General features: G+C 38.9%; 1 protein-coding gene across 12 annotated transcripts in view; it reads right to left on the minus strand.

The window, feature by feature from the left end:
* lingo2 (leucine rich repeat and Ig domain containing 2) overlaps positions 1-21181 on the minus strand; it is a 210959-nt gene that overhangs the window by 81432 nt on the left and 108346 nt on the right. For all 12 annotated transcript variants that reach the window (XR_005071131.1, XR_005071130.1, XM_037077163.1 and 9 more), the window contains one exon: positions 6351-6430. The gene's annotated coding sequence lies outside the window, so the exon portion shown is untranslated. The remainder of the gene's footprint in view (positions 1-6350; positions 6431-21181) is intronic.

Consider the following 21181-nt stretch of genomic DNA (forward strand, 5'->3'; position numbering starts at 1 on the left):
AGAACTGAGAGAATACTGCAGTTATGTTACAGTTAACATACTCAACTCAACAAGAACTCCACAAGTGACAGGTGGTTATTCCTTCAAGGGGAGAGGAAATGCACATGAACACTACTTTGACTGACAATATATGCTAAAATGTTTAAGCAAACAACTACAAAACATGTAATTATTTTCTCTACTTACGATTCTTATCTTTATACTGTGTTTTTGATAATTCCTGTTCTTATTTGGACAGGTTTTTGGATCTTTGTGCTAAAGATTTGCTATTGATTTATCATCAATAAATGGCATAACAAGGCCTATTTTTCAGTGCGTGTTGTGAACTGTATGTGTGTGTATGAATGTGCCTCCTGGAGAGATTTAAGTAATACAATTGTTTAATTGCAACTAGTTGCAGTAATGGACAAACATACTACATTCATACATGAGTGATGCAGGATATGGATATTTAAGACTTGTAGAGTTCAAACTAACTAACTGGAGGTTGTTAATTCAAACCTGATATTGATATGAGTTAATCAGAAGTTGCTTTATTCATTATTTATTAGAAAACTGTTTACAGAACAGCATCAGAATTGAGCTTCAGGACGTGTTTTTGATCACAACAGATTTTACAGGGTTATTCTATAAACTTGAATGAATAAACTTCAGTCAGCCACGTAATGAAGATGCTCCATCATCACGCTTACAGATATTGAAACATTCACTCGAATGATAGTTGTAAAAATGACATCATCTGTAGCGGATGGTGTTTTAAGCCGAGTACTAGCTGAACTCTACTGTTCATTATATTTTGCCCCTGTCATTCCAAAATCAAAAAATCATAAAATACTAGGTAGAACTGAATATGATGCAGATCCACACAACAACAACAACCCAGCATGATTTGGCATAATTTTCGAAGCAATTGCCAGACTTCAAATGATATGTTTGGAAGGAAGGGTTGAGAAAACAATAATGAATCAATAGACTTGGTGGAGATATGACTCTATTACCAAGAATAATGAGGCATGTGGGCAGCACAGAATTATAATAGACAAGAAAGATGCTGTGTTTTCCATTACCATGAATGTGTCTTTCACAAAATGGGTAAGAATATGTCCAGTCTATGTTATTATGAAGAAAAAAATGTCATATCTACACTGAAGAAATACTTATAAATCATGCCATTTCATATTAATCACTGTGAAATTAAACACCAGCACATAAAGTATGTAATATCTATGTTATTTATTATATATTATTTGCCCTGCATCCATCACTGAACAGGTCCTATAATCATTAAGGAGCCTCTGCTTTCAAGCTACAAGAAAAGAGTTTGTGGAAAAAGATCATATCCATAATAAATCAGACTGTAGGTAAAGTAAATTGAGCATCCTTGATGGTTTATCCTTGTCGTTTTTCTGCAGCGAGCAGGCTTCCTCCTCTAAACCAGTCCTCTTACTATGTTCTCCCTTTGAAACAGCAGCCAGGCTTTCCATTACATCTCAGTGTGCTGTCAGAGCCTACCTCTCTCAGAGAGATTATTTTCCCCTTTCATATCTGAAAGTGTGCAGCCAGATCTAATAATACCATATCCAATTGATGTTGGGGAAAATGTAGCACTTCATTGGAGAGAAAAAAACAACAGCAACAAATAAAAAAAACACAAATCATGTCCTCTATCCGCAAATGTCAGCGCCAGAATCTCTTATCCCTCTGGATAAACAGTTGTGTTTTTGCGAGAAACATAATTAAAAGCTCTGTCACACTTTTTTTGGTGTCATTTCACAGGAAATGAAGTGTGTCAGGTGAAAATTTTGAGGGGTAACCCCCGAAGGCATCTTGAAATGAAACGTGTCCAGACTACTACTCACCCTTTTCTCCCAACTGAGAAGATGAGAAGGTGATGCAGAGGTGCGGACCGTTTCCTGCTGATAGAGGATGTGCAGGAAGCACACCTCAGTGCGATAAGGGCCTGGTGGTGTGTGTTTACTCTTTATCTGTACTTTTCCTGAGAAACTGAACATTTGCCAAGAAATGACAAAAGACAATACTGCTGTTGAGAGGACTGATTTAAGAAGGTGGAATATGAGGAAAGTTTAGGTCAACACAAAACAAATCTAACGGGATTGAACGTGCCTTGACTGATGTACTGCGTTGGGTCAATCAATCACACCAAGGAGGGACGTTTACAGGGAGATGAATCAGTTACACACAGTACAAACACATTAAATTCTGTACTGGAGCTGGATAGCATGAGCCATATGCACCATCATCATCAGTGGGACTGCATCAGCATCAGCCTGTTACTGGACATGAAAAGTGTCATTTAAATTACTGGCACTCTTAAAACAAGACTGATGGGAGTAATGACTACTCCTAAAAAGGTTAAATATATGATGTGTTGATTATTAATAATCATACTTTCTCTGACAAAAATAAGTAATGGCATCTTGAGCTGAGAATGATGTCACATTCCCACTGTGTGTGTTCTGATACGAGTTTCTCTGTTCTTTGTTTTGGCAGTCGGGGTGGCTGCTCATGCCTGTTAGTGAATGTGTGTCCCTCTCTGTTCAACCCGCATCCATTTTCAACATGGCTGACTGGAAAGACATTTTCTCACATCATAGCTAAACAGTAAACTAAAACATGTGTCTGATTATTTTTCGATCAGCGCTGCCTCATTTTCACAGTTTGATCTGAGATATGTGAGCCACCATTTCAAAGCAGGACACAAAATGGTGGTCTACCTTCTCGCTAAACAGTGCACTAAAATATGGTTCTGAAAACATTTACAGTGAGATTATGTTGTACAGAACCTTGATTCATATTTGATCAGCACTGTCTTATTTTACAGTCTGACCTGATTTTAATGAGCAGTGTGTGTCTTCAGAAGCTGCTTTCTTTGTTCATTCCAACTCTCCATTTGTTCTGGTTTAAGATGCTGATGCCGCTCAATTTTTGTGGAAATCCATTCAGTAGTTTTTGTGGAATCCTACTGACAAACCAACTAACTGACCAACACAAAACTTAAATTCTAACCTTCAGGGTGATGAAGTGGTTAAACACGGCCATCTATATAAAAGCTATTGCAACCGTTAACTGCTCAGTACTTTATTTGACTGTATTCTTCCAATTACCCAGTGATGTGCACTTTGTTCAGTATGAATGATAAAGCATCAAGATAATGTTGAGCTTGTCTTCAGGGGCAGATTAAAGTCAATGCCCTTATCATTTAAAAGTTCTCTGATTACAAAAGTGGATTTTCCACTAAATCTGTCATTTCTAGGATCACCGGCAGCATTATATTTTTGGCTGTATGCTGCGTAACTTAAAGGCCCAACAATTCAAGTCGTAAAAATCCCATGCATCATAAAAGCAGACTTAATGAAACAGATAACATTAGTTCAACCAATATTTGTGCAATTTCTAGTACATTCTATAAACTGATCGGCAAGTAAATATGTTGAATACTTTTAATCAGTGATCATTAGGGAGAAAAATAAAGTATGTAATTACAGCCTCTGGTTTTGGCTGGTGGTAATGACTGCCATCACCCCCATGATGCAACCTGCTGTAACGCCCTCACAGTGGTTGATAACTAAACTACCCTTCTGCGATAGTTTTGTGTTCTCGCCCCATCTTTTTTAATTGACTAGAGATGTTACACTTAGAAGGCAACTGAATTTAACAAGTCTTTAGTACAAACAGCAGCATCTGGATGATCAGCCTGTGCATCCAGACGTATGTGGAGTCGAGAACAGACACATCAAACTTTGTCTCAATAAAGCCCTCTCTGAAGGAACACGACGTCTTGATTTAGATGCAAAACACAATCCCATGCTCGGCTGGCTCCTCCCATGAGGGGCCAGGAGATTAAGATTTAATGGTGATACTGAAGGAACGACACTATCTGTCTGCAGCCTCCCGTCTCTTCACACAACATCACCTCTGTTGCTTTTCTATCTCTTTCTCTTCCTCCCCCAAACACAGATGCATACACACTTGCCAACACAGTCATGCGTATGCTGAAGTTTGGGCACACAAACATACGTGCAAGAATTTCTGCACTCCCCACAGATGCCCACACACACATTCAGACACTCACACATGCAATTTAAAATCTGACAAAAGCTTGGCTGCTGGCAGATGAAACCAACTGGAGTTTGACTTGTAAATTAAAAGTCTTGTCAAGACGATCTTTTGTGTTGCATGAATGCTGGAATTGGCTTAAGAAATGATGGATCTGCACTGAACATGCCTGGCAAAACAAACATGCCTGAAGGGGATCTGATTTCATGTGATGTTTAACAGCATAATGCACAGCACAGATGTCAACAAGACACTTTACTTAGATTATATGTGACATTTAAGAATGGCAACCACTGCCTTTCACACAGTTTCCATTATCTATATCGCCAGTCAGTAAAAACTGTCAAACTAAATTACTACATGACAAGAACACTTATTTCATATCTCTGTCTTCTACTAACCAGTGTCTTCAGTGTGTGCTGCTTTAAAGGTTAAGTCCACCAATGTGACATTGTAAATTGTATTCACTGGGCTTTTGATATTTATTTACAGGTCTTGGTGAATACTACTGTATTTGTGAAAAAGTAAAATAAAGCTATTTGTGGCTCCAGAGAAAGCTGCATGTAATCTGATAAACTACCTCCTCTGGTGTCTGGTGAGTGGCTACTGTGCTACACTGTGGCTTATGTAGGCGCCAGGCTCTGAATAGCTGTTCTGAATAACATTTAGTGTTGCACTCCAATATTGTTGTTAAATCATTACAGAGAGCTAGGAAACAAATGATCAAAATCGATATGGCAGAACATTTTTTTATGTTTTTTTTTTCCTTTGGTCTTTTTAGAAGCTGGCATCTCCATTACCCACAATGCAACTTATTTACTGAATGACATCACTGGAGGCAAGTCTGAGATTGCATGCAGCTTCTTTTAGAGTCACACACAGTTTTATATTACTTGTTTCACATTTGGACTAGTACTGCCTAATGCTTGTTAACACACTTTAAAGTGTAAACTTGGTGGAGTCGCCCTTTAAGGGGGGAGTTACTCATTCTGAAGGTCTGTGTGTATAGTACAGTGCAGCAACTTTGCATCAACACAAGAAAGTCCCATATAGATTGTACATCCTAAAACACGAAGAGCACTTTCTCGAATATTCAGCTGCAACCACTTTTGCAAAATTCATGTCTAATCTTATCTGGGTTCACAATGTATCTGTAATGGCTTCCTTCCTCCCCTCAACCACTATTCCTTATCCCTTAATATTTGAAGAGGCTTTAAGAACTGAAATTACCAAGGGATCGGCTTCCACCTGGATTCACAGTGTCAGGCTATTTCATGAAAAGTGAGTAGGTTATCTCATGTTTTATACACGCATATCAAACTCTTCCTTGGTTTAGAATACCTCTGTACATCTCTGACATGTCACACATACACATTATCATTTCATGATATTAACATACAGTAAGGCCATGGGATGAACTAAATAACTGTTGTAACTTCCACGTCAAACTCAATTATGAGACACATGAGTAAGAATGTAATAATCCACCGCTTACCTCAGAACGACTTCTTATTATAATCTGAACGCAACACATGAAGTTATACACTGCACCCTCTGTACTTTGCAATCCATAATCTTAAATTATTTATCAATCATAGGTGCTTTCTTTAGAAGGTGTGAAGAGTTCATGGGCTCATTGTAAATTTAAAGGACAAAGAATCCAGGGTGACAATGTGAACCCTTATTCTTAGAAGGCACACATCCTGCTGATCTGACCTGCTTGTCCTGGCTGCATTGATGAGGGATCAAGGCATTATTCAACAATGATTTGTGTGTCAGCGGTCCCAGAGGCTACAAAAGGGGACGATGACTCGACAACGCAACTGTGTGACATGCAGAACATAAAGCCAGTGATGCTGGAAAGGAACAGGCCCAGTGTCATATAGCTAAAGGTGCACATCTGGATTAAACTGGTTTATAAGATGATGGCAAGTCTCACAAAAGGTCATTGATTGGTGAAATAACATTGAGACTTTTCTCACTGCTGGCTTTGACCACAAAGGAGGTAAGAAAAGTGTAATGGTGGAATAAAGAAGAAATAGTTGAATGAGAACCACACAGTAAAACTCAGTGGTTGCAGGTAGTGAGTAACATGATCGTGTCACCCTGACCAAACAGACCACAGAGTAAAGCCTTTTCGACTCTTGTTATTTGTCTGTTTCTCTGCACCACAAAGGCACCAGGACTGACGCAAAAGTAATGAAATCGTCCAAAATGAACACACAACTCTCTGGAACAAAACAGCTAAGAGACTGTAAATGTCTGATGCTTACCACTTTGAGAAGCAATCATCCCCTCAGCCATGGCCTATTCTTTTCTCTCTTCTTTTGCTGTGGTCCTCCTTATTTTCAGGCTTTTATGTTGAAGGAAAGAAGAGGAGTGGAGAGGGAAGATGTAGAAATAAGAAGAGAAATTACGGGTAAGCTTAAATGCCACAATCACAATCAATACATAAAGATTACAATTTCAAACATCTTGAGAACACAATGCTTGGAAATTAGATGGACACAGAAGAGACAAGAAATCGATAGAAGACACAGTGACAGCACATCAGTTTTCAAACCACATGAAGTAAATCACATTTTATATATCTACTCTATTTCATTTTGACCTTATCGAGGCTCACAGTGTCAGTATTGAGAGTCCATGGTAAGATTTTTTTCGTATAGAGAGATTTTTTTTTAGCTGAGGTTCCTGATCTTTTTCTCTCTTAGCAAACAGTGTGACCTACGCAATGCACACTGGCCCCGGCCTTCTACTCTCTCTACTATAATGAGTCCCCTTATCCAGACTGCAGGAGGAAACACAGAGGATGGTGATTATGCAAAAGGCGTGCCTGAGTTCGTAATGCGATGATGAGAGAGAGAGAGAGAGAGAGAGAGGAGACGGATATCTCCTGGAAGTCCAAAGGCAGAGAGATTAAAAAAAAAAAAAAAAAGTTAGACTCAGGACGCTCTTGTTAAAATCACTCTTGACACCCTGCGCTATTAGTACGCCATTAAGAGTTCAAGGACAATAGCTGTGCTGTTTTTTGATCATTTATCTGTTGGATCCCCTCGTTAAGCCAGAACCCAGTTCTTCACAATGGCCACAGAATATTGATGTGCTGTGAAGGGGTGATTTTACTGAATTCTTAATAATCCTCTTTTTGTCTGCCCTTGATATTACAGATGGACCAAATGTCTTTGACATTTCAGAACAAAAAATGAATTCCTTGATGTTAATGCAGTTCTTCCAATATTGCCAATGAAAGATGCTCAATCTCAGCACAGCTTTTTAGCCACATTAGTGTTGCTACATGGCTGATGGCAGCATAAAGTATTGGATGGATTTTCCCCACATAATGAATCCAGATGACTTTAAAGACCTCCTGACCGTTCAGGTCAAAGTATCTTTGAGGGACCCAATAGAAATGCAAGTCTGTTTACTTTGTACACACAGTGTATCTCAACAACTACTGAATGGATGTCTGTTGTGTTCGCCTCATGTCTTACTGTACAGCACTGCTGCTCATATATCTCATGTCTCAAGTTTTTTTCTTTTTTTTGCACTCTTTGAGCCAGATTTGGATTGCCTGCCTTTTGTTTTGGGGAATTGAGCTTTGTTTTAGTGAAGTCTGCCCTTTTTTTTTTTCAACCTTCTGATCTCTGTGTTGGTTCTGGGGCCTTTTTTTGCAGTTTGGTGTCCTTTTTATTTCTTTTTTGTCTTGCTAGCACAACAAATTCCTGTGTATTTATTGCTCTCACAAAATAAAGTTGATCCTGATTCAGCTTGAAAACAGTCGATCATTGCACATAATGTGATTTAACAACCTTTCATTGACAATCTGTCATACACTGGCCACAGAGAAATGTCATCAGTTCCCCGCCTGCCACAAGCTTGGGCTTGATTTCCAAAGATGCATTATCACGCCATTTGCCACCTGGAATCAAGACGCACACCAATAAGACAATAGTGTCTCTCCTTAATTATGTGACCATAAAGGGTCTTAATATGCAGGAGCACCTGGATGCTGTTATAGACATCAGAGCTTCATCAGCGTTTGTTTTTAACTACCACAGCCCAGACCCACTTAATTGGTGCTTTATTTTGTAGAATGGAGAATGGTGGGGGACACACTGAGATATGGGATGTGTTTTTCTTCCCATTTCACTGATCTGCTGAAAGCAAGAAGAGATTGCAGGGTTTTTTATTTCTCATCTGCAGGATTCTTTCTTCAGGAGCAAACAATGAGCTCATAGTTTAAAGGCTGCATGTATGAAGAGAAGAGGAGGTGATTTCTAAGGTCATAAGTATCCTTGTGAAGACAACGGTTGCATTCAGTTTTGGTTATTAAAACACGATTTGATTTACTATAGAACATAGTTGTATTTGTCAATATTATATTACTACATATATACAGCATTTCAAATCATAATAAGAATTGCTGTTTGACAGCAGTTTGATAAAGCTTGTTTAAAATGAACACAGACTTGTTTAACTAGCTATATGAGGAATCTGAATTTAAATCCTTGCTGATATTGTTGCACTACAGAGGACACTAAGGTCCCAAAGGTGCAGGAAAATAAAAAAAATCAATTTGTATATACAATCCTCTACCAATTAACGTTTCCTACCACATTTAGGAGGAAATTTGAATTTCAATCTTTACGCTAAAATGAGAAAAATTCCCAAATAACTCATCCCCCAGATCCAAATGTCTTTCCTTTCAACTAATAAAACAGAGCTAATAAAGCAGAACCAATTACTCTGCACAGCTGGGCATCTTTTATATGTTCCTTTTTCGATCGTGAGCATTCGATTGCTTGTAAATACATGCCTGATTTACACTTCCTTACAGTGTAAAACTCAGTGGGCCCAATGACAAGAAAGCAATTAATCACATTATTATGCCAATTAAGAAGTTGGTCTGCTCCAGTGAAGGTGGAAAAAAACCGAGGGAGTTAAAGATGTGAGAGTGAGGCCCTCCAGGAAGTTAATGTGAGACATTAAATTAAATCCATCACTCCCACTCATCCACATGGTTCACATGCGACCGCTTAAGTGATGTTTATATATGAGGATTTAAATCGTTTGGCCTCTTATTACATTTTTTTTCCCCCTTTGTGTTCAACACTGTGTGTATAATATCGTCTAACATACAATTAATAACAGTGAATGGTGCTGCTAAGATAATAAGATATATTTTTACATGATATAGCTCCAATATGAGCTTATAATACAGATATAAACATAAAGAAATATGTTTTGTTTTACATAACACCATGACATGTACACATACAGCATTTATAGTGCTCTGCAGCATTTCAAACCCCCCAGAACACAACTGTTACCCATCATCTGAGCATAAGTGATATCATGAAGGTACTTTCAGAGGGTTTTAAGTTTTGTTCACAAAGGTGCCTTCTGCCAAAAGATACAGAAGTGTTTGCTGCTGTACTGCCTCCACCAGGCTACCGAGCAGCCTCTCAAAGTATCTCCTGCAATCCACTTTCAACAATAGATTATTTATTAGACTTATTCACCCATGCACATAACTTTTAAAGATGTATAATTTCTGGAAGAGCTTCAATGTGACAGTAGGAACGAGACTGAGAAACCATAACTTGCATATTGAGTCTTAAATCTAATGAATTTAGAGTTCACATGAAACATTAAGATTTGAAGGTTTTTTTATTTGGATTTATCTTTTTCACTTAAAATGATGAAAAAAATATACCAGTATTGGCCATTTTTCCTCCTGTAGCTCTGTGAGCAGGCTTGCAGTTGTGCATGCTCTGGAATGAGACACAACTAGAGGCTGTTAATTGGGCAAAACTGTGGCAAAAAAGTATACAAAATAAGCACTGAGCTACAGATAGTGTAGAAGTGGAGGTTGTTGCATGACTGGATTGAGTAAAAAGATTGATCTTTGGAGTCTTGCTGGAAGCTAACATGGAGCTAAGTATCTCTGCTAACATGAAATCAATGAGCCCTGGATACAGTCAATGTGACGAGAGGTTCTTTGCATTCAAGATTTGGTGGCCTTGCAAAATCAATAACTAATTAGCAATGTCTAATACTAGCCATCTGAAATTGATGGAAAGTAGTCTGTCATTCGTGCCGTTTCTAAAACTACTGTCACAAGTTAACTGCAACTACTTGTCTTTCTCCTCCTCAACTTCAGCTACAGATGTTTTAATTTAACCCATACAGCTAAAATCAAACCCCTGGACTTACTCTCATCCTACATGAGGCACGTACCTTACCAGCTGAGCTATTTATCAGCGTAATTAAGCAACAAGTTTTGGTCATCCAACCGTGGAACATTAGCCGACTTGATGAAGCTTGGATGATCACATCAGGATATGTAATGAAATGGTTATATAGCTCACCTGGTAAAGTTTATGTCTTATTCAGACTACTGAGTTTGAGACCAGAGGATCAAATCCAGCCCGAAGCTTTTGCTGCATGGAGTAAAATCTGGGTGTCATAAAACTTTTACTTTTGAACCACAATAACAAGACATGTCTGAATAACTTATTATCTGTAATTGAAATTGACAAGATGTCTAAAATTACATTGTAAAAACTTGGGAATCAAACACTGAAATGACTTTGAAAAAATTAAAGACTTTAAAAAAAAGACTCTCCAATGTTCCTTTGAATGTGTTTTTGCCTTGTGGGTAATTGTGTTTAAAATGTTGTTCTCTCCTCAGCTGTTTCACATCCTCCTTCCATCCTTGGGTGAAAATGCAAACTCTAACCAAAAAGCAAAACATCACATTTGTTCACCCTAACAATGTCCACACAGCAAAGAAACAAGCCTTGATTAATTGATTAAATTAACAATTTATCTATCAACTAAAACGTATGTATATTTTGACTTTATATGTGTTACTTTTACTAACACGAACTGGACTACTGAGGAATCTCATGTAGCTTTCAAGTTCTCTCAGATGTTCTGTAAAAAGAAAAAAACCACTCTTCACATCAATCTTTGATGCGTAGTTTGAAGGGTCTGTGGGATTTTTACAGGCTTGTTATCAACCACCTGTCATCACAAATTGTATATGTGTCATCACAAGCGACAGTACAAGGTGTTGCAAATAAATTATCAGTGAATTTTCCAATAACTTAATCTCTACTTGAAAATGAAAGCTGCTGTAGCTCTTTCACAAAGAAAACATTGGGCGTTCATAAAAGTGAAGTAAAGTAAAGACACCTTCAGGTTGATCCAACGGAACTCGTTTGCTCGGTGTTTGCTACAGCGGATGACTGGCAGCCATTAAAATAAACAACATAGTGCCTGAGCAACGTTTATCAAGTATCAAATGGACTTATATAACTGACTGTCAAGATAATTGTTCAATTATAGCCTACTTCTGTAAAGATCTTTAAAGGTGCTTTTTATGGTGTTTTACCGTGTGTATATCATTGAAAAGACCATTTCCAACAATTTGTGGGTAAAACCATTAAAGGTTGCTTTGGCCTCCTAGTGTGTGCTAGAAATATCAGAAAAATTAAGTAATAAAAGGCTCTACGATGAAGTGAAAGGCGTAACACAATCTTTTTATAGTAGCTAAAATGGGAATAATAACTCCCATGCTATAGCTGTCTGGATATTTGTCACCATCACATCACAATGTTCACTGATCTGTGATGTTCATATAACCACATGTTTTGATATTAAAATTTTTCATCAGAGAAATCTGCCCATTTGGTCTTCCATCAAAGATTCCAATTTACTGTAATAACAACGCTCCATGTGTGCATTTGTACATATTCTGTATGAGTGCATCTGCTCGATGTGTTACGCTACACGCATTTACACACACATAAGATTGTATTTTGTGTGTGTGTGCGTTCATTTTGACTGTGGGCTCCTTGAGGGCCTTTGCATCAAGTGGAACCATTTTGACTGGCCTTGGCTCCAGGGGCCTCAGCTTGACTCCTGAAAGGAAGAGAAAGCTCAGAGCGGCTGAGTTTGTGGTAAAGGAAACTACACCACCACATGCTCCCTCTCTGTTCCTCTTAGCCGGCTCAGTGGCCCATACCTCGCCTTAATGAGATGCGGCACACACACAAGACACATGTAACACGTCTGCTCTAATTATACTCGAAGGCTCTGCCGTCTCCTGCACCCTGTGGTGGCATCATGCAATTGACTCCAAAGGGTTGTTTTTTAAAAAGGTGAAAGAGAAAATAAAACTCTGTCTGTCATGTACAATGGCTGTTACAACAGAGAGAAAGAAGCCAACAGCAGCAGATCACACAGCATAAGCGGTGGTTGAGGAGAAGCTTTGGTTGCATTGGTTATTTTCGTATAGTTCGACTCCTGCTGCTTGACATAATGTACTTTGAGAGACAAATACACTTTGTGTGTCTCTTTATCTTTGTCTTACATGGCATTCTGAGCATCTGTCTGATACTTTCGCTGTGGGGTACTACTTTATATTCCAATTTCATAAACTTTGCAAGTGACTGGGGAGTTTTATGTACTAATGTTTGAAAGTACATTGTTCAGGCACTGGATTTAAAAAACCTCCAAGTTCCCTCAAGGTTTGAAAGCATGCCTACGGTCCTGCTTAATGCAGCTAATGGACAGATTTGTTCCATCGATTTCTTCACCAGTGGCACTTTCATTGCTTGGTTTTTGTCTATGTTGGTTCAAACTTTATACACTATGTCACAGACATCTTTGTTGTAACACAATTGTAAGTGGAGTATAGTATAAATATGTGTGGGTTTCTCTTTTTATGTACATTGCCAGATATGCTTGGGTGGCTTGATTGGAGGTAAGCACACTTGTGTTGTATGAAGCTTCTATCACTCTAGTTTAAATATCACAAATTAGTTTTTTGATTAATCATTGTTGATTAAATTATAGATGCACAGAATAATTAATGCAATATTCAACACATGCATATGTAATATGCACAGAATAGCTTATTTATCATTTTTATTAGCTAGTTATTAAAACATCTTGTTAAACGTTGATTAGATCTGCAATTTATTATTCAGTGTCACTACTCTGCTTTGTAATGCCTTAATTATTAAATTAGTAAATAACTAGTAAAATTATGTTTTTGAGAAATTTAAACTGGACTTTGTGTTACACCATTAACTTTCAAACTACATTTTATTTGTCTTTGCTCGGCTTACTACTTTACCTGCTTTACGCTGCCTGGCTTGCCAAATGCTTCTGTAGCCTCCAGTGGCTGGCAAGTAAGATTTTCCTATAGAATGAGCTACATTTCTGTCTTTTACTCGTGCTGCATAACGTTTAATTAAAACCCTGTAAGTTAAACATGGCCCACATTGCTGAGTTGTGAGATGGAAAAAAGCTATGATAATTAATTTGTTACACTAGAGCTTCCACAGAGCTTCTTTTGAAACATGCCATGTTGCTTTGTTGTATTCCCCACTGCTTATCATGTTACATCATGTGCTACATTTCTTGTGAGATTCTGTGCTGCAACATTTTGTTATATGACTGATTGTGGATCAGTTTCATGTTCCGAGGCCTGCTTCCTGTGGTCCCTTTCGGGCATTAATTAGTAGTGAAGATCTTTGTCTCCAAAAGGGTTGATTTTTATACCATTCCGAGATGGACTATGTTTAAGTCAAAACTGTTACAGCTCAAACCTCAGACAAGAATTAAAATCATCATCATGTTGAAAGGCAGAATATCTCCACAAGAACACCGTAGCAGAACAATAGAATCTGATGCCATTTTATAAGTACTTCAGACCAAGCTATAAATAGACTGTCAGGTACACAGCAGCCAAGGCACCTCCACCCCCCCCGGGGAAGCTCTCTACATTTGTTCCACCCTCAAGCTACTGTACACGATTTCTACAATCTTCTACTGCTGAGCAATTGTCATCACGTGGACTTCTTTTTCTCTTAAGATAACTGCATTTGTGAAATGAAGCATGTCTTTACAATGCCTTTTCTTTTGCCCCCACTCATGGATGTACGTTTTGGTGATAAAATGATGTAGGGGATGAATTAGTGTGGGATAAATATGGGCTTTTATGAAGTACCAATCATCATTCGACACTAGCCAACTGACAGTTTGGCAGGTGCAGCCAAAGTGCTCTCACTGCCTCCCCTTGAGCTATCCATAGTGGTGACTATGAAATATGGACAGCAGCAAATTGAGATTCATCAGGCACGCCTGCCTTGCTCACTGAAATCTATATTCAATTTTGGAGCATCTGTCATGGCAGTGGCAGGCTGGGGCATGCTGGGATCGAGAATCACTTAAGTGTTTTGAAATTGTACGTAGTAGAAAAAAGCTCTCTGTCTTTCTCTCTGCGTAAATGCCTGCCCCCTTTTTTTCCTTTGTATTTGCAGGTGAATACACAGAGCACACACACACAACTGTTTTTTTTCTTCTCCTGCACGGCGATGCTTGTTTTCCTTGTACATCTAATTAATATATTTATTCACAAATGCTTTTCTACCTGCAGTTTCACTGATAATACCAATGGAACCCATAGGCTGCGCCGTTTAGATAAATAATCAGCGCACTGTCTCTTCAGTTTTAAAGTGTCACCACTGAATTCTGAGAGCATCGTTAAAATCTTAATGCTAGTGCAGCAGATGGATAAGCTATGCTGACAATCAGAAGAATGAAGTGATATTCAAGAAATACAATGTAAGATCAGGAAAATGTGATACATATGCATAGACTCCATAGTGTTTTACTTTACATATTCAAATATTCTACTGACAGAAATGTTGTAAAACAACACAGTCTTGGTCTGAGAAATATGTCCCTAACATGATATTTTAATATTTATTGGTTGTATTGCAATACAATATATATCATTATTTTCTATAACATCTGACAGGATGGATGTACAGACAAGGCATCAGAGAAGACGAGAACATGAAATCCTTCACTCTATTGCAATGGTCAGACTTAATTTCCCTTTTTCTCATGCTTATAAGGGTTTAAGCAATTGGCTAATTATCTACAGAGGACAGGAGCAGAAAGGTCAAAGTTTTATCTCAGGGCTGGTTTCTGCTCTCTGTAGAGCGGGTCAAAGTAAGAATTCTCATTACAGACCATTAATCTGTCAGTGGGCATGCAGGTGGAGCTCAGTGTCTACCTCGAGGACACTGACATGAGAGTCAACCTGTGGCTTTTTCGCTAAGGACCTGTACTCTCACCAGCTGGCCCCCTTGATTCCACAAACTCCTTGTGCTGCGGATTCGGTAAATAGAAAGGCGATGAGAAGCTGTTGTGCTCATCCTCTGACCTCATGTGCTTGAGTCAACACATCAAACTGCAGCTCACTTCCCCCCTGAAACAACCATTTGTTATGTGATGACCCTGATGTTGGTTGTAGAGTCTAGAGGGGCTGTACCGAACACATTTAGGTAGAAAAAGTCAGATTCAAAGTCAGATTGTGTGTGTGTGTATATGTATATGTATATGTATATGTATATATATATATATATATATATATATATATATATATATATATATATATATATATATATATATATATATATATATATATAGATATAGATATAGATATAGATAGATATATATAGATATAGATAGATAGATATAGATAGATATAGATAGATATAGATAGAGAGAGAGAGAGAGAGAGAGAGAGAGAGAGAGAGAGAGACACACACACACATATAATGGCTTCCAAGCTATTGGAAATAATATAACATGTAGATTTATGTCTGCAGAGGCAATTCAGTAAGTGACGCCCTCCATCTGTTATTGTTTAAATGTAAAATGGCTTCCATCTTTAAGGCTAGTCATCAGCCTGTCACTAGCCACAGAGAATGCATAATAGCACCAGTAAAGCTCTTTATTAGTCCGTTGTGAACAATGAGCCGTGTCAGCTGATAGAAGGAGACTCCCCTTCTCCTTCCCAAACAGTGGATTCCAAGGAAGTGACAATCAATAGAAATGCTTCATTTGGTTTATGTGTAGTGCTGAACGCACCACGGCAGAAATAGATTGTTTTCGCCCCATGTTATGTTAGCACATTTCCACCCACTCGTTGTCTCTACAGGCTTGTTATATAGGCCAGGTCCAAACTATTAGAGGAACTATGCATTCTGATTTTATACCATGCACAGAATTTTCACTACCCATACTTCAAACAATTAGAAGACTGATACTCAGGACTAAAGCCAAATGATAAGCATGTTCATGAATTTCATATTTCAGCAACCAAGCCTGCAGGTTTTACACAACCTTAATTGTGGTGTGTCAGTCAAGAGGCGAGCATGGCAATGACAGATGTTACACTGATGTCTATTTTTCCGCCAACAGCTCATTTTAACAAATGACACAACTGAAAAGTACCATTCTTATCAGTGCCAGGCAATGTCATGCCACATCCAATCTCACAAAACACCTTGCACTCTCTGTCACTCATCTCTCCATCAAAGCGCCGACCATACACGGCTGAAATATCTGACCACAAAGAAGCAGAAACAGAGTGTTCTTGGCAAAAATGTAGGAGGAGGGCAAATCTGGGAGGAAAGCATTTCTGAATGCAAAAAATAAAGAAAACATGTCTTGAAAGAAAACATAAAATATAAAGACACATTTTAAAATCTGTCTGACCATTATTATTAGTCTGTCTTTAAATAATGATTACTCTTTCTAGCTTGTGTGTTTATCTGTGTGTGTGTGTGTGCGTGTGTGTGTGTGTGTGTGTGTGTGTGTGTGTGTGTGTGTGTGTGTGTGTGTGTGTGCCATGCGCACAACCCAAAGCCCATAATCCCCTGTTTGTTGACAAGTTTGTGGTGGCAGGTTTTAGAAATGGGGGCGCTATCTGTCTATATGGAGATTATTTCAGCATCAACGTGTGAAAGATAATCAAACCGTCATTTATGAACTTTGAACAGATCAATCTCTTGACTGTTACGCTTGTTAAGGCATGGGGTAGGTCAAAGAATATGTCTGGAGCAATTATCCCGGGGGGAGAGAGGATATTGTACCACTCACCGCTTTTTGAGTGGTGTCTTTTGCGATTCGGCAGACAAAGAACTGCAGCCCCTCATCCAGCATGCATGCGATGCATCAAATAAAGCTGGAGGTATTTTTGTCATAACTTATTTATTTCCTAAGTGACTATGTGGGGCTGCAATATTTACAAGCCACTATGTTACATCATGTGTTGATCTTTCAAATTATTTGCTACAGTGCTTAAGGCATTGTCTAAATTTGGCTAAATCTGCGTGAGGAGGGAAGCTGATCTGAGTTCTGTTACGAAACGTAATACTGAAGCTAAAGATAACATGATATTTTTCTGATGGAAAGACCGACCACTTAATGATGATCAGTGACCTTTGAGAAAGCTCATTTGCTATTTCTACACTTTTAGCCATTGAAGAGCGATTATGCTGCTTGAAGAAAAAAAATAGTAATCAAATATCATTAAACTCAGACTGCACAGACTGTACTGTATCAGTTTGCTTACTTTGGTGGGGTATAATCAAGTGAAAGCTCCTGTCTACAACCTCTTCCACTGCTCTGCTTTGACTGTAAATGAAGGCAAAACATTATGCTGCGATCTCTTTACTGTTCTCCCCTTTCTCAAGTGACTGCTCCGGGATCAGTGCAGTCCCTGAGCAAAGGAGAGCTAAAAAAGGTCACAACGGGGGAATGAGAGAATGGTGCGAGCCAAAGAAGCTACATTTCTTCATTCAGCGGTCTGCTTAGAGATTGAGTTACAAGGGTACATTACCGTCTCCCAGAGCTATCCCGGTCGCTGGGTTTATGTCCCCACATCTGGCTGAAAATGGCTTTTTCTTTTTTTGTTACAAAACAAAAAGGATATGCCTGCTTTGTCTCCAAGAAGACAACATGGACTAACACATAAAGGTGATTTACCAGAAATGTGGTATGTTTTATAAACTATACCTGTGCAACTGTAGGATTTTATGGCTAGCTGTGTTTGTAATGGAGACAAATACAGAGAGGCAGGTGTGAGCAAGAAACACTCAAGTCTGCAGTGCACAGTCATCTAAAGGTGGTAGATTCCAATCCAAGACAAAAAAAACACCTCTGTGTTTCATTAGCCTGTATTGAATAAACCACATCAATAGCTGTTTCTACTGTCGGCAGACTAGTGGAGAGTCAGTAACTTTGTGATCTGAAGTAAAGACTGTGCAGGTTAATCGCTTAGGTTAAGAGTTAGAAACAAAAACAAAATGGTAAAGTAGAACACAGTTTATTAACAAATTATTGCATTATATATTTAATTGTGTTTTTACACACTGTCCCACCTTTTTTTTTTAAAATCAGGCTTATACAAATAAAGTCCACAGAGTGGAAATTACGACTGTGATACATATTGTATTCATAAGATGGAAATACAGAAACACAATCCAAGTGTTCTACAGTATCGTAAAGAGCAAACACCTCGATATGCCTCTAATGTAGTCTTTACACCCACCTTCGCTCTTTACAATTAAGACAACATGGAGATCAGGAGGCAGGGGGGCAATTTAATTTCCCGCCTCTGCCACAGTGGTATTGTTGGGCAGCAAATGGTGTCGGAAGGTTAATGCTGATTTAATCAGCAATTAATTTTAAGCTTCTGTCTTAAACATAATAAAAGATTAAAATCATCTTCCATTGCACTTAACTGAGACGAGACGCCGAAGTACACAGAGGCAAGGTAGTGAAAGAGGAGTTTATTTGTTCACCGCATTGCCAGAAGTCAGGCAGCTGGTTAATTGGCTCAGCATTCTCCTAAGCACTAAGCACTAAGTGCCCTAATGATGTCAGTCTCTACAAAAGGTACATGTGAGCGCTGACAAATCAGAAACACTTAACCAGTGCAATAAATGTGCAGTTCAGTAGTGCGTCTTTGTGATATATTCCAACTTTCTGAACAAACACTGTACAAACATTGTACAAAGACAGGACCACATGCAGTGCAAACACACAACACACAGGATACTATGGACGTTAGTTTTCATGATAACGTACAGTGGTTGACGCCTACAGTAAGTTCAGTTATTTTTGACATGCAGATTCTCACACATTCCATGCTCTGCTCATGAGTTATACATTGTCTTGCTGCTTGTTAGCACTGTAAGCCCGTCAATTACAGGCCAGTGCACTGACAACACAAATGTCTCGTTTATTATCTATAGAAAGATGCCAATAATGTCAGAGACAGCTCACCCACTCATCACAGATTCCCCACGAGACTCTACATGTACGGTCGAAACGGCTTCACTCGGCCCGACTGTCACTACCCTGACATGCATGAGGGGGTCACTCTGAATCTATTACCATTCTGCATTAAGTAAGATTGAATCCACTGTAGCTCCTCGACATAAAGTAATAATTATCTATTATAAGTAAAAATAAGAATTGAATATGTCTCGGATCTGATATCAAATCATGATTCATACACTGAAATATGCAATGATTTGAGGGGTCTGACTTTGAATCTTATTTTTCTTGTCACATCAATGTATTACTTCATTGTATATCCTCTATGGCTAAATCCTCAACTGTATAATCTGTATTAACTCTGTTTGTCTCATTTTATTGTATACTGTGGTGGAAAGTGTTTATTATGTGGTGATATTCCAAACACATAAAATGAGTTACAAGCTTACACATGATGTTATTTAAGATGACGGGAACAAAGTATTATAAGGCAGATACATGACAAATGTGTAAAACTGGTTACAGCCTTCTTTTATCCACCAGTGCATGAACTCTCTGTCCTGCATTTTAACTCTGTAGACTAAAACAGCTGCTTTGCTGCCACAAGTCAAACTCTAAGACATGGGGAAAGTGCAGATCTGCCCCTGCAGGTCAGCAAGTCTGGAGTCTACTGCTCAACATTACAGAGTGGCTACTCAATTAAGGAACGCAAGAAAACCACAAGCTTTACAAAGCAAGAGTCTAAGGTCCTGACACACGGCTCCCCTTTCAATGCAGGACCAAACACTCACAGACACACAGCAGATAAATCACACAAGATCAGATGACCTACCTGTCTCCCCCGGTAGTTTGACCTTGCCACTAACAGCTACTCTTGTTCGACGGTTGCAAAGGTAGCGCTGTGCTAACTATGCTTCCCCTCTCAGGAGTTGTAGCAACAACTCTGCAGTGTCTTGCAACTTAAACCTAAGCATTCCCTAAATTGCTAAACAAACGCCCCTATAAATAAAGGGTGTCACAATTAAAAGCCCAAGAGGAACAAATTTGTACAAACCTATGAGCTAATCCAACATGCAGTGAGTCTTATTATGCCTTTCTGGAGGATTGAGCAGGTTTTTTTTTTTTTTTTCCCCCCAAACGGCACATTACAAGGGAATCAATTTGTCAATGAGCAACAGGAAGGGGAGGGGGTGTCATGGCGCATGGCATCGCTATGGGGGTGGAGAGTTGCACTCTGGGTATCAGGTGTCTCCTGCACTTTTCTAGGGAGATGGTAATGCCAGCGTGTGAGGCTTGCGTGCAAATTAAATGGAGAGACAGAAAAATGCATTATTGATCAGGATGATGCCAAAGTGTCTCGCTCACTGCACGGGATCAGGTTTAGGTACAGGGTAATTAATCCACAGGCCTGAATAAAAGCACAGGAACTGATCTGCACCCCTCCTCCCTCCCCGTCTCTCTCTGCCTTGCTCTTTGTTCAAATGTCTACTTCAGTCAACGCCGAGAAAAATAGGTCGTTGGCTTATAGGCAAAACCGGTGCAAGGCACCGCTGGGATAGCTAGAGCACACAGAAATTAACACACATGCTGTTTCCTCAGCATAAACACTCACTCACGGCCACACACACGAACACACACCGCCAGAGGAATAGAAAGGGAGGTGAAAGACACAGAGAGCACCTGGGTGTGTGTTTTTTTTTAAGCTGAACAGAGCAGGTGGCAGTTTGAGTCTCGCTGTATCACGTACTGTAATTTGATATTGCAACATGTTAATGCTGTGATCATCAACAACAAAGAAAAAAATCATGTTTAAGATACGTTTAAGGTCCACCTACTGAATTTTTGTTTTCTCTTGGCCGAAGTTGTTCTCAGCAGACAGCTAGAGTTGTCAGATATGTAAAGCTGCTACATAAACCTTTTACATGACTTAGATAATCATCAGCTG

This window comes from Acanthopagrus latus, chromosome 18, assembly GCF_904848185.1.
Source record: "Acanthopagrus latus isolate v.2019 chromosome 18, fAcaLat1.1, whole genome shotgun sequence".
NCBI lineage: Eukaryota > Metazoa > Chordata > Actinopteri > Spariformes > Sparidae > Acanthopagrus > Acanthopagrus latus.